Source organism: Ranitomeya imitator, chromosome 1 (genome assembly GCF_032444005.1).
Source record: "Ranitomeya imitator isolate aRanImi1 chromosome 1, aRanImi1.pri, whole genome shotgun sequence".
NCBI lineage: Eukaryota > Metazoa > Chordata > Amphibia > Anura > Dendrobatidae > Ranitomeya > Ranitomeya imitator.
Window position 1 is genome coordinate 448,803,623 of NC_091282.1, and position 15,616 is coordinate 448,819,238.

The following is a 15,616-nucleotide window of genomic DNA, read 5'->3' on the forward strand; positions in this document are numbered from 1 at the left end:
TTCTTTGGTTTCTAAATTATTCCTGAAAAAAAATCATTTTTTTTGTATTTTTTTTTCTCTCAAGTCTGAAAAAAAAAAAAAAAAAAAAAAAATCTGTGGGAGATTCATATTACCCCTTCTGCTTGTGTGCCAGTCTTGACTCCTGGGTGTGCCATCTCTCTCTCCCCAATTGTGGGCCATAGAAAGCCTATTAATTTTTTTGCTTGATTTGGGTTCCAAAATCTACCAAAAAAAATAACTAAATCAATCGGTGGGAGATTAATATTGGCCTCTGGGCTTGTGTGCCACTCCTGACTCCTGTGTGCGTCCTCTCTCACTCAGTGGGCCCTACAAAGCCTTTTTTTTTTTTTTTTCCTAAATTCTCCCTGAAACAATCATTTCATTTTATTTGTATTATAAATTCTTCTGTAAAAAATAATTTTTTTAAAAATTTTTTTTTTTCTGAAGTCTCCCTTTTAAAAAAAAACAAACACAAATCAGTGGGAGATAAATATTTACATTTGCGCTTCAGTGACAGTCCTGCGTGTGTGCCATCTCATTTGTTGCCAACAACAACAGAGTGTGTAACATTGTGGCTGATTTTCGTTGTGGTCTCACCCACCTGTAAAGGGGTAGCTAAATCATACTGAAGTTATAGCTCACCGTGTAAGTTGTGTGACAGCAACAAATACCGTTCGTTTGGTAACGTTTTTAAAACAATGAGGAAGTCTGGTGGAAGAGGTCGTGGCCGGGGGCGTTCATTGTCAGCTGGTAATGAGGGTAGTGGTAGTGGTGGAGCATCAGCTGGTCGTGGGAAAAAAAATATTGCACCTAAGTCTGGAGCTGTGGAGCCAGGTTCGTCGTCTGGCTACACAAGGCCTCGAACGCTCCCTTTTCTGGGAGTAGGAAAACCTCTTTTAAAGCCGGAGCAGCAAGAGCAAGTTTTGGCTTATCTTGCTGACTCAGCCTCTAGCTCTTTTGCCTCCTCTCGTGAAACTGGTAAATGTCAAAGCAGCGCGTCGTTAGTGGATGTTCACGGTCAGGGACAAGTCGCTTCCTTGTCCTCTTCAGCAAAAACAACAGAGAAGAATGCAGCAGGCGACACAACGGGTTACTCCATGGAGCTCTTTACACATACCGTCCCTGGCTTAGAAAGTGAAGCAGTTAACAGTCCATGCCCATTACAAGTTGAATCTGACATGGAGTGCACTGATGCACAGCCACAGCCAGACTACTATGCTGGTCCTTTGACTCAGACCACAACATTGCCCTCGCAGGGTGCTGATCAAGAATCAGACCCTGATGAGACTATGTTGCCCCATCACGAACGCTATACCACCGACCGACACGGTGACACAGACGAAGTTGCACACGAGCTACAAGAAGAGGTAATAGATGACCCAGTTCTTGACCCCGATTGGCAGCCATTGGGGGAACAGGGTGCAGGCGGCAGCAGTTCTGAAGCGGAGGAGGAGGGGCCGCAGCAGGCATCAACATCGCAACAGGTTCCATCTGCCGGGCCCGTATCTTGCCCAAAACGCGTGGCAAAGCTAAAACCTGTTGGAGGACAGCGTGGCCATCCGGTTAAAGCTCAGTCTGCAATGCCTGAAAAGGTATCCGATGCTAGAAAGAGTGCAGTCTGGCATTTTTTTAAACAACATCCAATTGATCAGCGCAAAGTCATCTGTCAAAAATGTTCAACTACCTTAAGCAGAGGACAGAATCTGAAAAGTCTCAATACAAGTTGCATGCATAGATATTTAACCACCATGCATTTGCAAGCCTGGACTAACTACCAAACGTCCCTTAAGGTTGTAGCACCCTCGGCCAATGAAGCTAGTCAGCAACGCAACATCCCTTCCGGCAGTGTAGGGCCACCATTTTCCGCACCACCTGCAGTATCTGTGCAGGTTTCTTTGCCAGGCCAAAGCCGTCAGGGTCAGGGAATCACCAGTTTCGTAGTAGGAAACACTGCATCTAGGGCACCGGTGGCAACAATACCATCTCCCACCGTCTCTCAGTCTGCCATGTCCACCGGCACCCCCGCTAGTTCCACGATCTCCAGCTCTCCAGTCCAGCTCACCCTACATGAGACTATGGTTAGAAAAAGGAAGTACTTAGCCTCGCATCCGCGTGCACAGGGTTTGAACGCACACATAGTTAGACTAATCTCGTTAGAGATGATGCCCTACCGGTTAGTTGAAAGCGAAGCTTTCAAAGCCCTGATGGACTACGCTGTACCACGCTACGAGCTACCCAGTCGACACTTTTTTTCCAGAAAAGCCATCCCAGCCCTCCACCAGCATGTTAAAGAGCGCATCGTCCATGCACTCAGGCAATCTGTGAGCACAAAGGTGCACCTGACAACAGATGCATGGACCAGTAGGCATGGCCAGGGACATTACGTGTCCATCACGGCACACTGGGTAAATGTGGTGGATGCAGGGTCCACAGGGGACAGCAAGTTTGGGACAGTTCTGCCTAGCCCACGGTCTAGGAAACAATTGGCTGTAGCCGTTCGCACCCCTCCTCCTCCTCTTCGTCCTCCTGCAGAAGCGAGAGCTCGTCCACAGACCGCAGTCGCACAACCACTCCATCCGCAGCTGCCACTGTTGCACACCAGGTCTCCCATTATGGGGCAGCTACTGGCAAACGTCAGCAGGCTGTATTGGCTATGAAGTGTTTGGGCGACAACAGACACACCGCGGAAGTTCTGTCCGAGTTCTTGCAGAAAGAAACGCAGTCGTGGCTGGGCACTGTAGATCTTGAGGCAGGCAAGGTAGTGAGTGATAACGGAAGGAATTTCATGGCTGCCATCTCCCTTTCCCAACTGAAACACATTCCTTGCCTGGCTCACACCTTAAACCTGGTGGTGCAGTGCTTCCTGAAAAGTTATCCGGGGTTATCCGACCTGCTCCTCAAAGTGCGTGGACTTTGCTCACATATCCGCCGTTCGCCCGTACACTCCAGCCGTATGCAGACCTATCAGCGTTCTTTGAACCTTCCCCAGCATCGCCTAATCATAGACGTTGCAACAAGGTGGAACTCAACACTGCACATGCTTCAGAGACTGTGTGAACAGAGGCGGGCTGTTATGTTTTTGTGGGAGGATACACATACACGGGCAGGCAGTAGGATGGCAGACATGGAGTTGTCAGGTGTGCAGTGGTCGAAGATTCAAGACATGTGTCAAGTCCTTCAGTGTTTTGAGGAATGCACACGGCTGGTTAGTGCAGACAACGCCATAATAAGCATGAGCATCCCCCTAATGCGTCTGCTGATGCAAAGTTTGACGCACATAAAGGATCAGGCGCCTGCAGCTGAGGAAGAGGAAAGCCTTGATGACAGTCAGCCATTGTCTGGCCAGGGCAGTGTACAGGACGAGGTAGCGGGCGAAGAGGAGGAGGAGGACGAGGAGGATGATGGGGATGATTATATTTTTAATGAGGAAGCTTTTCCGGGGCCACTGGAAATTGGTGGCGCGGCAAGGCCGGGTTCTGGTTTTTTGAGGGACACAAGTGACGTTGATTTGCCTGAAACTGCCCCTCAACCAAGCACAACCGCAGATTTGAGAACTGGAACTTTGGCCCACATGGCGGATTATGCCTTACGTATCCTCAAAAGGGACACACGCATAACTAAAATGATGAATGATGACGATTACTGGTTGGCCTGCCTCCTTGATCCTCGCTATAAAGGCAAATTGCAAAATATAATGCCACATGAGAACTTGGAACTAATATTAGCAACCAAACAATCAACTCTTGTTGACCGTTTGCTTCTGGCATTCCCTGCACACAGCGCCCGTGATCGTTCTCACACGAGCTGCAGGGGCCAGCAGACCAGAGGAGTTAGAGGGGCAGAAATCAGAAGTGGCGTTGGCCAGAGGGGTTTTCTGACCAGGTTGTGGAGTGATTTTGCTATGACCGCAGACAGGACAGGTACTGCAGCATCAATTCAAAGTGACAGGAGACAACATTTGTCCAGTATGGTTACAAACTATTTTTCATCCCTTATCGATGTTCTCCCTCAACCGTCATTCCCATTTGATTACTGGGCATCAAAATTAGACACCTGGCCAGAATTGGCAGAATATGCATTGCAGGAGCTTGCTTGCCCGGCAGCTAGTGTCCTATCAGAAAGAGTATTCAGTGCTGCAGGTTCAATACTAACAGAAAAAAGGACTCGTCTGTCTACCCAAAATGTAGATGATCTAACCTTCATTAAAATGAACCACAACTGGATTTCGAAATCTTTTGCCCCACCTTGCCCGGCTGACACCTAGCTTTCCTATGAAAAGGTCTTGCCTGTGGACTATTCTGAATGCCTTTTCCAATCTCGTAATTTTCAGCACCTGATTGTCCAGCATACGACATGTTTACACCTCACTAAATGGCCAAACTCCCCACACGGGGCCGTGGTATCGACACTTGGCGACAGCACCCGTGAGAATGCAGTTTGTCTGAAGAGGTGGGTGAGCCCGCTTTTGGTCGACGGCACTGTCACTGGGTCCCTCCTAGTACAATAAAGTGTCTCTGGCGGTGGTGGTGCGCACCCAACGTCAGACACACCGTTGTAATATGAGGGGCCCTGGGCCTGTACCGCCGGCCACAAGACAGTTTCTCCCCACCCCAGCTCAAACAGTGCTCTACCACTTGCAAAATTATCTCACAGCTCCACCAATGTTTAGTCTATGCGCTGACATCCTTCAATGCCTGCCACTGACAATACCATTGTATTGACATTTTTGTTATGTTAGGCCTTCGATGCCTGTCTGTGGTCACTCCTTCCACTAGGCCTCCACTGACCACACCACTGCTGCCTGTGTACCCCTGGAACCAATTTAAAATTGCCTACAGCCATGTGTTATTATTTTAGGCCTTCGATGCCTGTCTGTGGTCCATTCTTTCAACTACTACTACACTGACCAGGGCACTGCTGCCCGTGTACCCCTGGAACCAATTTAAAATTGCCTACAGCCATGTGTTATTATTTTAGGCCTTCGATGCCTGTCTGTGGTCACTCCTTCCACTAGGCCTCCACTGACCACACCACTGCTGCCCGTGTACCCCTGGAACCAATTTAAAATTGCCTACAGCCAGCCCAATTTTTTTATTTTAGGCCTTCGATGCCTGTCTGCGGTCCATTCTTTCAACTACTACTACACTGACCAGGGCACTGCTGCCCATGTACCCCTGGAACCAATTTAAAATTGCCTACAGCCATGTGTTATTATTTTAGGCCTTCGATGCCTGTCTGCGGTCACTCCTTCCACTAGGCCTCCACTGACCACACCACTGCTGCCCGTGTACCCCTGGAACCAATTTAAAATTGCCTACAGCCATGTGTTATTATTTTAGGCCTTCGATGCCTGTCTGCGGTCACTCCTTCCACTAGGCCTCCACTGACCACACCACTGCTGCCCGTGTACCCCTGGAACCAATTTAAAATTGCCTACAGCCAGCCCAATTTTTTTATTTTAGGCCTTCGATGCCTGTCTGCGGTCCATTCTTTCAACTACTACTACACTGACCACACCACTGCTGCCCGTGTACCCCTGGAACCAATTTAAAATTGCCTACAGCCATGTGTAATTATTTTAGGCCTTCGATGCCTGTCTGCGGTCACTCCTTCCACTAGGCCTCCACTGACCACACCACTGCTGCCCGTGTACCCCTGGAACCAATTTAAAGTTGCTACAGCCAGCCCAATTTTTTTATTTTAGGTCTTCGATGCCTGTCTGCGGTCCATTCTTTCAACTACTACTACACTGACCAGGGCACTGCTGCCCGTGTACCCCTGGAACCAATTTAAAATTGCCTACAGCCATGTGTTATTATTTTAGGCCTTCGATGCCTGTCTGTGGTCACTCCTTCCACTAGGCCTCCACTGACCACACCACTGCTGCCCGTGTACCCCTGGAACCAATTTAAAATTGCCTACAGCCATGTGTTATTATTTTAGGCCTTCGATGCCTGTCTGCGGTCACTCCTTCCACTAGGCCTCCACTGACCACACCACTGCTGCCCGTGTACCCCTGGAACCAACATCAGAAAATATAAAAATAAGTATTTTGCTTATAAAAAAGAAAATACTGGAGAGATATCAAATGCAGACATTTTAACATTAAAAACAAACACACAACTAAAATCTGGTACAGTACTAAAAATGGCCACCAGCTACAATTACTTTCTCCTGCAAGTAGTTAACTGAAAGGTTTTTTAAATTGAAAACACAGATATGGCATCCACCGAGTGTTGTCCTGTCGCGTCTTCTTTATGTTATTGCCGAGAAGATGCAAAACAATGAAAATAATAAAATCATTAATTACCAAAATAATAGAGAAAGTCAACACCACATTGCAAATAAACATTCATTCCAAATAAAGAAGCAGGGCGCGTCCGAGGGTGAGTATATACCTAATAAGAATATAATCACCCTCGGACGCGCAATGCTTATTTCCAACAGCCTTCCTTCCTAAGAATCAGCCCTTCCGTGGTGTAGAGAGACGTTGTGTTACACTCCAAGGTGTTCCCCAGGTTGCCTTTCCTGAGCTTCGATCTTCCGGCTCTCGTTTAGTAGTTGTTGGAAACTACGCTGCATTAGGCCTTCAAATTGGGTATGGGGTGTAGAGAGATGGTGTGTTCCACTCCAAGGTGTTCCCCAGGTTTCCTCGCCAATGCTTCGATCATCATGCTCTCGTTTAGTAGTTGTTGGAAACTACGCTGCATTAGGCCTTCAAATTGGGTATGGGGTGTAGAGAGATGGTGTGTTCCACTCCAAGGTGTTCCCCAGGTTGCCTTTCCTGAGCTTCGATCTTCCGGCTCTCGTTTAGTAGTTCTTGGAAACTACACTGCATTAGGCCTTCAAATTGGGTATGGGGTGTAGAGAGAGGGTGTGTTACACTCCAAGGTGTTCCCCAGGTTGCCTTTCCTGAGCTTCGATATTCCGGCTCTCGTTTAGTAGTTGTTGGAAACTACACTGCATTAGGCCTACAAATTTGGTATGGGGGAAACATTGGCGCATCTGCGGTCCCTCCTTCCTCTAGGCCTCCACTGACCTGTCTACTGCTGCCCGTGTTCCCCTGGAACCAATTTTAAATTGCCTACAGGCAGCCCAATTTATTATGTTAGGACTTCGAAGCCTGTCTGCGGTCCCTCCTTCCACTAGGCCTCCACTGACCTGTCTACTGCTGCCCGTGTACCCCTTGAACCAACATCATAAAATAAAAAAAAAAGTATTTTGCTTATAAAAAAGAAAATACTGGTGAGATATCAAATGCAGACATTTTAACATTAAAAACAAACACACAACTAAAATCTGGTACAGTACTAAAAATGGCCACCAGCTACAATTACTTTCTCCTGCAAGTAGTTAACTGAAAGGTTTTTTAAATTGAAAACACAGATATGGCATCCACCGAGTGTTGTCCTGTCGCGTCTTCTTTATATTATTGGCGAGAAGATGCAAAACAATGAAAATAATAAAATCATTAATTACCAAAATAATAGAGAAAGTCAACACCACATTGCAAATAAACATTCATTCCAAATAAAGAAGCAGGGCGCGTCCGAGGGTGAGTATATACCTAATAAGAATATAATCACCCTCGGACGCGCAATGCTTATTTCCAACAGCCTTCCTTCCTATGAATCAGCCCTTCCGTGGTGTAGAGAGACGTTGTGTTACACTCCAAGGTGTTCCCCAGGTTGCCTTTCCTGAGCTTCGATCTTCCGGCTCTCGTTTAGTAGTTCTTGGAAACTACACTGCATTAGGCCTACAAATTGGGTATGGGGTGGAGAGAGATGGTGTGTTACACTCCAAGGTGTTCCCCAGGTTTCCTTGCCATTGCTTCGGTCTTCCGACTCTCGTTTAGTAGTTGTAGAAAAGTACACTGCATTAGGCCTACAAAATGGGTATGGGGTGGAGAGAGATGGTGTGTTACACTCCAAGGTGTTCCCCAGGTTGCCTTTCCTGAGCTTCTATCTTCAGGCTCTCATTAAATTGTGGTTAAATGGAACAACTGCATTTGGCGTACTAGTTGGTTTGGGGCCTACTATCGGTGTCTGCCACTCCTTGCTGTTCTCCTGGTTTCCTGTCCTGAAATTCCATTTTCAGGCTCTCGTTAAGTAGTTGTTAATGTTAGACTGCATTTGGCCTACTAGTTGGGTTGGGGCCTACTATCGGTGTCTGCCACTCCTTGCTGTTCTCCTCCACTGAACAAAGCTGTGCCGCCTGTTTACTACGGTTGCCAATTTTGAACTGCATTTCGACTACTTACTGATTTGGCCCTACTCTCTGTGTCAGCCTCTCATTCCAGTTGTCCTCCACTGCAATGCCCCCTGGTTATTCCTGTGTTACCAATTTTGAACTGCATTTAGCCCACTTTATTCTTTGGGCCTATATCTGTGTTTCCACTTCATCGTGCCCATTGCCCAGCCAGTGATAGATGAGTCTGCTGGTACATTGACCCATAACGCAACATTCCCCCTGCATGCTACACAACAACATTGTGACCCTGCTGAAAGTCAGGTTGCTCTTCCCGCATACCATACCACCTTACACGGGGACAAAGAGGAAGGTGCAGATGAAAGTGCAGGTTCCTTCATCAGGTGGGGGGAGGAATACTAGTTGGCGACGTCACTGGCACAGGGCCTCTCATAGTACGCAAAAGTGTTGCTGCCGGTGGGAGGCGCCCCCGCCGTGCAAACACACCGCTGTACTTTGAGGGGCCCTGTGCCAGTGCCAATGCCAACAAGTGGGCCCCCCCTGCTTGCTCAGGATCACAGCACTTGCAAAGTTGAAATACTTACCTCTCCCTGCTCCACTGCCGTGACGTGGTCCAGATTTCCTGGGCCCACTAATTACTTGAACCAGCCCTACCCCACACAACTTTAGCCAAATGACCCCCAATTTCAAATGCCTTCCAATTATTATAAGGTAAATTACGCTTGACAAGCTTCATTAAGAAGAATGGATGGTTTTGACATTAAAATGGGCACTCTAGGTGTTTTCCTGGCCCCCACTCACTGCCGACTATGCTGCCCCATTGACTTGCATTGGGTTTCGTGTTTCGGTCGATCCCGACTTTACGTCATAATCGGCCGATTTCACTCGACCCGACTTTTGAGATAGTCGGGTTTCGCGAAACCCGGCTCGACTCTAAAAAGGTCAAGGTCGCTCAACTCTAAGGACGACTTAACAGAGACATTGTAGCCAGACCAGCCGCATCTCATCTGCTCAGTGTGTATTGGTTATCAATGAGGAAGTGGATGCTGAGGAGGTGGACGCTGAAGAGGAGGAACAGGAGCTGGTGGCTAGCGCAACAGAGGCTAGTAGCCACACACAACCTTCATGACAGGTGACTGGTAAGTCTGGGTCTAAGGGTTGTCAAACAGATGGTTAAAAGAGGGGAAGGGTACGTGTTGTGAATTCTGTGGCAGAGCTCCCTCCTGTGGTCACAAGTGGTACTTCGGCTGATTCTCTCTGGAAGCTTCCGTTTGTGGAGAAAAGTGGTACTGCGGCTTCTGAGTTTCCTCCCTCAGGTGATCTTGTGAGGTCGTTAGGTGCTTCTCTACTTAACTCCACCTAATGCTTTGATCCTGGCTTCCTGTCAATGTTCCAGTGTTGGACTTGTTTTTCCCTGGATTATTCCTGTGGCCTGCTGCTCTGCATAGCTAAGTGCTTCTTTGCTATTTGTTTGCTATTTTTTCTGTCCAGCTTGTCTATTTGTTTTGCTGGAAGCTCTGGGATGCAAAGGGTGTACCTCCGTGCCGTTAGTTCGGTACGGAGGGTCTTTTTGCCCCCTTTGCGTGGTTTTCTTTAGGGTTTTGTGTAGACCGCAAAGTTATCTTTCCTATCCTCGCTCTGTTAAGAAAGTCGGGCCTCACTTTGCTGAATCTATTTCATCCCTACGTTTGTCTTTTCATCTTACTCACAGTCATTATATGTGGGGGGCTGCCTTTTCCTTTGGGGTATTTCTCTGAGGCAAGGTAGGCTTATTTTCTATCTTCAGGCTAGTTAGTTTCTCAGGCTGTGCCGAGTTGCATAGGCAGAGTTAGGCGCAATCCACGGCTGCCTCTAGTGTTGTTTGGAGAGGATTAGGGATTGCGGTCTGCAGAGTTCCCACGTCTCAGAGCTTGTTCTATTATTTTGGGTTATTGTCAGATCACTGTATGTGCTCTGACCGCTATGTCCATTGTGGTACTGAATTGCCTTTCATAACAGGTACGTCCAAGAGGAGTTGGAAAAACCCAGGTCGTGGTGGAAAGGGGAATAGGCACTGTATTCGAGGTGTACGTGGGCTAGCTGGTAATGTTACTAAAAGCTCTACTGAACAAAAACACCGGCTCTTCCTATCCAAAGACAACTGATAACTTCTGCTACTGGCCTGGTTACTCCACTCCCTTTATTTGGCAGCTACACAGCTGTACACCTTGTAGATGAGTGCATGTGCTCCAGTAATTGGCAAGCGCTCCTGCTCCTTAACATCTTTTTTCTCTTCACCATGGAGATTATTCTGCGATCATCCACCACTGTTGTCTTCCGTGGGCGTCCAGGTCTTTTTGCATTGATGAGTTCACCAGTGCTTTCTTTCTTTCTCAGGATGTACCAAACTGTAGATTTTGCCACTCCTAATATTGTAGCAATTTCTCGGATGTTTTATTTTTTTGCAGCTTAAGGATGGCTTGTTTCACCTGGATGGAGAGCTCCTTTGACCACATGTTTACTTCACAGCAAAACCTTCCAAATGCAAGCACTACACCTCAAATCAACTCCAGGCCTTTTATCTGCTTAATTGAAAATGACATAACTAAGGGATTGCCCACACCTGTCCATGAAATAGCTTTGGAGTCAATTGTCCAATTACTTTTGGTCCCTTTAAAAACAGGGTGGCACATGTTAAGGAGCTGAAACTCCTAAACCCTTCATCCAATTTTAATGTGGATACCCTCAAATGAAAGATGAAAGTCTGAACTTCAACTGCATCTGAATTGTTTTGTTTAAAATTCATTGTGGTAATATCTATAACCAAAATTAGAAAAATGTTGTCTCTGTCCAAATATATATACGGACCTAACTGTATATATATATATATATATATATATATATATATATATATATATATATATATATATATATATATATATATATATACACACACACACACACACACACACACACACACACACACACACATTTCACCACACCTAGCATTTTATTTTCCACCGTGAATACCATGGAGAAGAAAATGTTTAATATATTATCACACTTTTTTACGGGGCCTACACTTTCACTTTTGATTTTTACTATTGATGTAGATGAAGAACAGTTTGGGATTACTTTTACTCTCCTTAGCAATGTTCTTCACTGTTTCCTTTTTGGCAGCTTTAATTAGTGTTTAAAGTATTTTTCTAGAGCTTTAATGGTGCCATCCTGCTTTAGTCATTTAAATGCTTTCTTTTTACTGTTAATTGCCTGTCTTACTTCTTTGTTTAGCCACATTGGGTTTTTCCTATTTCTTGTCCTTTTATTCCCACAAGGTATAAACCGCTTACAGTGCCTATTTAGGATGTTCTTAAACATTTCCCATTTATTAACTGTATTCTTATTTCTGAGGATATTGTCCCAGTCTACCAGATTAAGGACATCTCTAAGCTGGTCAAACTTTGCCTTCCCAAAGTTCAGTGTTTTTGTGACTCCCTGAAAAGTCCCCCTAGTGAAAGACAAGTGAAACTGTACAATATTGTGTTCGCTATTTCCTAGATGCCCGAAGACCTGCAGATTTGTTATTCTGTCAGGTCTATTAGATAGTATTAGGTCTAAAAGTGCTGCTCCTCTGGTTGGATTCTGCACCAATTGTGAAAGATAATTTTTCTTGGTTATTAGCAGAAATTCTTGATAACCAGCCTTGCTGAAGCTGACAGCTGAGGGTTGCAGGCCCCAGCTGTGAGGTTTGCCTGGCTGGTTATCAAAACTACAGGGGATCCCACGCAGGGTTTTTTAACTCCTTTCTGACCTTTGATGTACTATCCCGTCGAGGTGACCTGGGCCTATCTGACCCTCGACGGGATAGTACGTCATAGCGATCGGCCGCGCTCACGGGGGGAGCGCGGCCGAGTGTCAGCTGCCTATCGCAGCTGACATCCGGCACTATGTGCCAGGAGCGGTCACGGACCGCCCCCGGCACATTAACCCCCGGCACAGCATGATCAAACATGATCACGGTGTGCCGGCGGTATAGGGAAGCATCGCGCAGGGAGGGGGCTCCCTGCGGGCTTCACTGAGACCCCCGCAGCAACGCGACGTGATCGCGTTGCTCTGAGGGTCTCCTACCTCCTTCCTCGCTGCAGGCCCGGATCCAAAATGGCTGCGGCATCCGGGTCCTGCAGGGAGGGAGGTGGCTTACCAAGTGCCTGCTCAGAGCAGGCGTTGGTAAGCCTGCAGTGCTGCATGTCAGATCGCTGATCTGACAGAGTGCTGTGAAAACTGTCAGATCAGCGATCTGTGATGTCCCCCCCGGGACAAAGTAAAAAAAAAGTTAAAAAAAAATTTCCACATGTGTAAAAAAAAAAAAATATTCCCAAATAACGAAAAAAATAAATATTCCCATAAATACACTTCTTTATCTAAATTAAAAAACAAACAAACAATAAAAGTACAAATAATTAGTATCGCCGCGTCCGTAACGACCCAACCTATAAAACTGTCCCACTAGTTAACCCCTTCAGTAAACACCGTAAGAAAAAAAAAAACGAGGCAAAAAACAACGCTTTATTATCATACCGCCGAACAAAAAGTGGAATAGCACACGATCAAAAAGACTGATATGCAGTACAGACCAAACGTTTAGACACACCTCATTTAAAGATTTTTCTGTATTGTCATGACTATGAAAATTGTAAATTCACACTTAAGGCATCAAAACTATGAATTAACACATGTGGAATTATATACTTAACAAAAAAAGTGTAAAAAAAACTGAAAATATGTCTTATATTCTAGGTTCTTCAAAGTAGCCACCTTTTGCTTTGATGACTGCTTTGCACACTCTTGGCATTCTCTTGATGAGCTTCAAGAGGTCATCACCGGAAATGGTCTTCCAACAATCTTGAAGGAGTTCCCAGAGATGCTTAGTACTTGTTGGCCCTTTTGCCTTCAGTCTGCGGTCCAGCTCACCCCAAACCATCTCGATTGGGTTCAGGTCTTGTGACTGTGGAGGCCAGGTTATCTGGAGCAGCACCCCATCACTCTCCTTCTTGGTCAAATAGCCCTTACACAGCCTGGAGGTGTCAGGTTGATGGGCGCTGTAGTCCCATCAGCTGATACCATTGACCGGAGGTAAACTTTATATCTCCGATCACAGCTGAGTGATCACGCTGTCTTTTGACAGCTTGGGAACTGCGGCTGTCTGACCGGCAGGGTTTTCACCGCCGATCAGACGTGGTGTTTGCACATGACAGCCTGGCAAACACTAAGTTTGGGCCCCCCATTCAAGTGAATGGGGTTCGGGTCCGCTGCTCAGCGTCTCTGCTGGATGACAGGATGTATGGTCGTATCATGCAACCTGCCATCTTGATGTAGCGGAGCTGACTGTGGTCACATCCTGCTCTCCTTGACTTTTCTGCAGAAAATACGCTGCAAAAAAGTCAACCTGCATTTTTGCAGCGGTTTCACCATCCATTCAAATCAATGGGAGGAAAAATGCTGCAAAAAAGCTGAAAAAATGCTGAAAGAAGTGACATGCCCTGTGTCAAAAAAACGCAGCAAACACAAAATCCTTATGACAAAAAAACCAATGTGTGTGCATGAGATTTCTGAAATCTCATAGGCTTTACTGGTACTGTAAAAAACAGCTGAAAATTAGCATTAAAAAACGCAGCAAAAACACCCAGTGTGAACTTACCCTTAGTATTAGACATGCCCTCATTTAGACTACCCATCTGTTGGGTCGGTGGTTAATGCAGACTTACAGAAAGACACCACAGAGAACACATCTTTGATTGTCGGCTCAATTGAATCATCAATCTATGCAGCCTGCTGGCTAAAGTCACCCCCAAGGGAGTCCTGCACTACAAATTCTGCTGGTATCTGTTGTTCCTCTACTTCATCTCCTGACAAATTATGAACAGCAAAGTCATGAGGCATTGTGTCAAGAAAATGAGTACTAGCAGTCTTGATTTCTATGCGGGCAAACTGCTCTAGTTTCGCCACCACTTCCAGCCTCCTTGCTAGGGCTGTATTATCTTGCCGTGCCTCTGCTATGGCAGCATCTTGGCCATGTGCGCTTACCGGGCCCCAGGATTTTTCTGCCTCCTACTGGTCATTCTGCCTGCTGGTTGCTCTGGAAACTAAGTCTGCGGGCACCGCAGATGTTCACTCCCAGTGTTTGGTGAGTATAGCAGAGCAGGTATTAGGATAAAATCACAAATGTAGAGCCAGGAGCCTTCAGTGAAGCCGTGCTAGGCCACGCTGCCCAAGCATTGATACTTATATAGGTATTCTATGGCACTTTGCACAAGGACATCAGTATTCACCAAAATCAGGCTTCTCTATTCAACTGGTTACATTCCATATACTAGTAGAGACGAAGGCTACGCTCCTATGACCTTTTGATGTTGGAAATTTTCTGCACCCATTAAGTAAAACTGGTTACTTGCATTTTCTCTAAAATAAGCAGTATAAAACTCCTCATCAAAAACTCATCGTGGGAATGTAGCCTAGCAAGGAGGGATGATCTGCTGCATTGCAAGGGAAATCTAGGCCTCAATTCAAATGGCGTTAAAATGGCAAAGGTTGCAATTTTGAGAATTCTGGTGAAAACTAATGAATCTGGGTCCATTTGTGCTGCTTGCATCTGCAGAAGCTGATACTTGTGAATGTGGCATATAATATCGACAACCTATCCTTATCTCATAAACAACACTGGTTGCACAGGGATGTCACGTCTTTCCATATAGTTCCTGACCGTATTTTTAAAGTATGTTTTCTCTAAAACGCAGGGGCTCTTCAGGGCAGAACATACCGGCTGCAATCGTGCAGAGAGGTTCTGATTCATGCTATCCATAGTCTGGGCAGCATGAATCAACTGATAGGTTCCCTTTAAATAAAAGCTGATCTGCGCATCGGAGCAGCAACTACACAGTAAATGAACGGTGCTGTGCACTTCCACTCAGTGTTTCCATCCGGTCACTTGCAGAACTAAGAACAGCTGATTGGTGGAGGCGTCGGACCCCTACTGATCGACTACATCAATACTATTGCCTCAATTCATCAAGATCTGAGATTTAACCGTTGGTCTTGAGGAGATGTGGTGGAGCCAAAAGCTCCAGATACATTAAAAAGACACATGCCTCTTAACAAATCAGACACATATGAGCAGTTGCATGCACCTTGCCACCAATTTTACTCCAGTCTGGGACCAGAGTAAGATTTGTGGTGTAAGGAATGCCGCAGCCTGTAATGATATAGACAAATATGGGTTGCCATGCCCAGTCCCGCCCCAACTCCGCTCACTTAATTGGATTTAAGCGAAAATGGTGTGAACACCATAAGTCGCAAAATTGTCACGTTGCGCCAAAATAGTGAAACTTTAAGGGTTTTTACACCAAAATTCTGTTGTAAAAGCTTTGCAGGA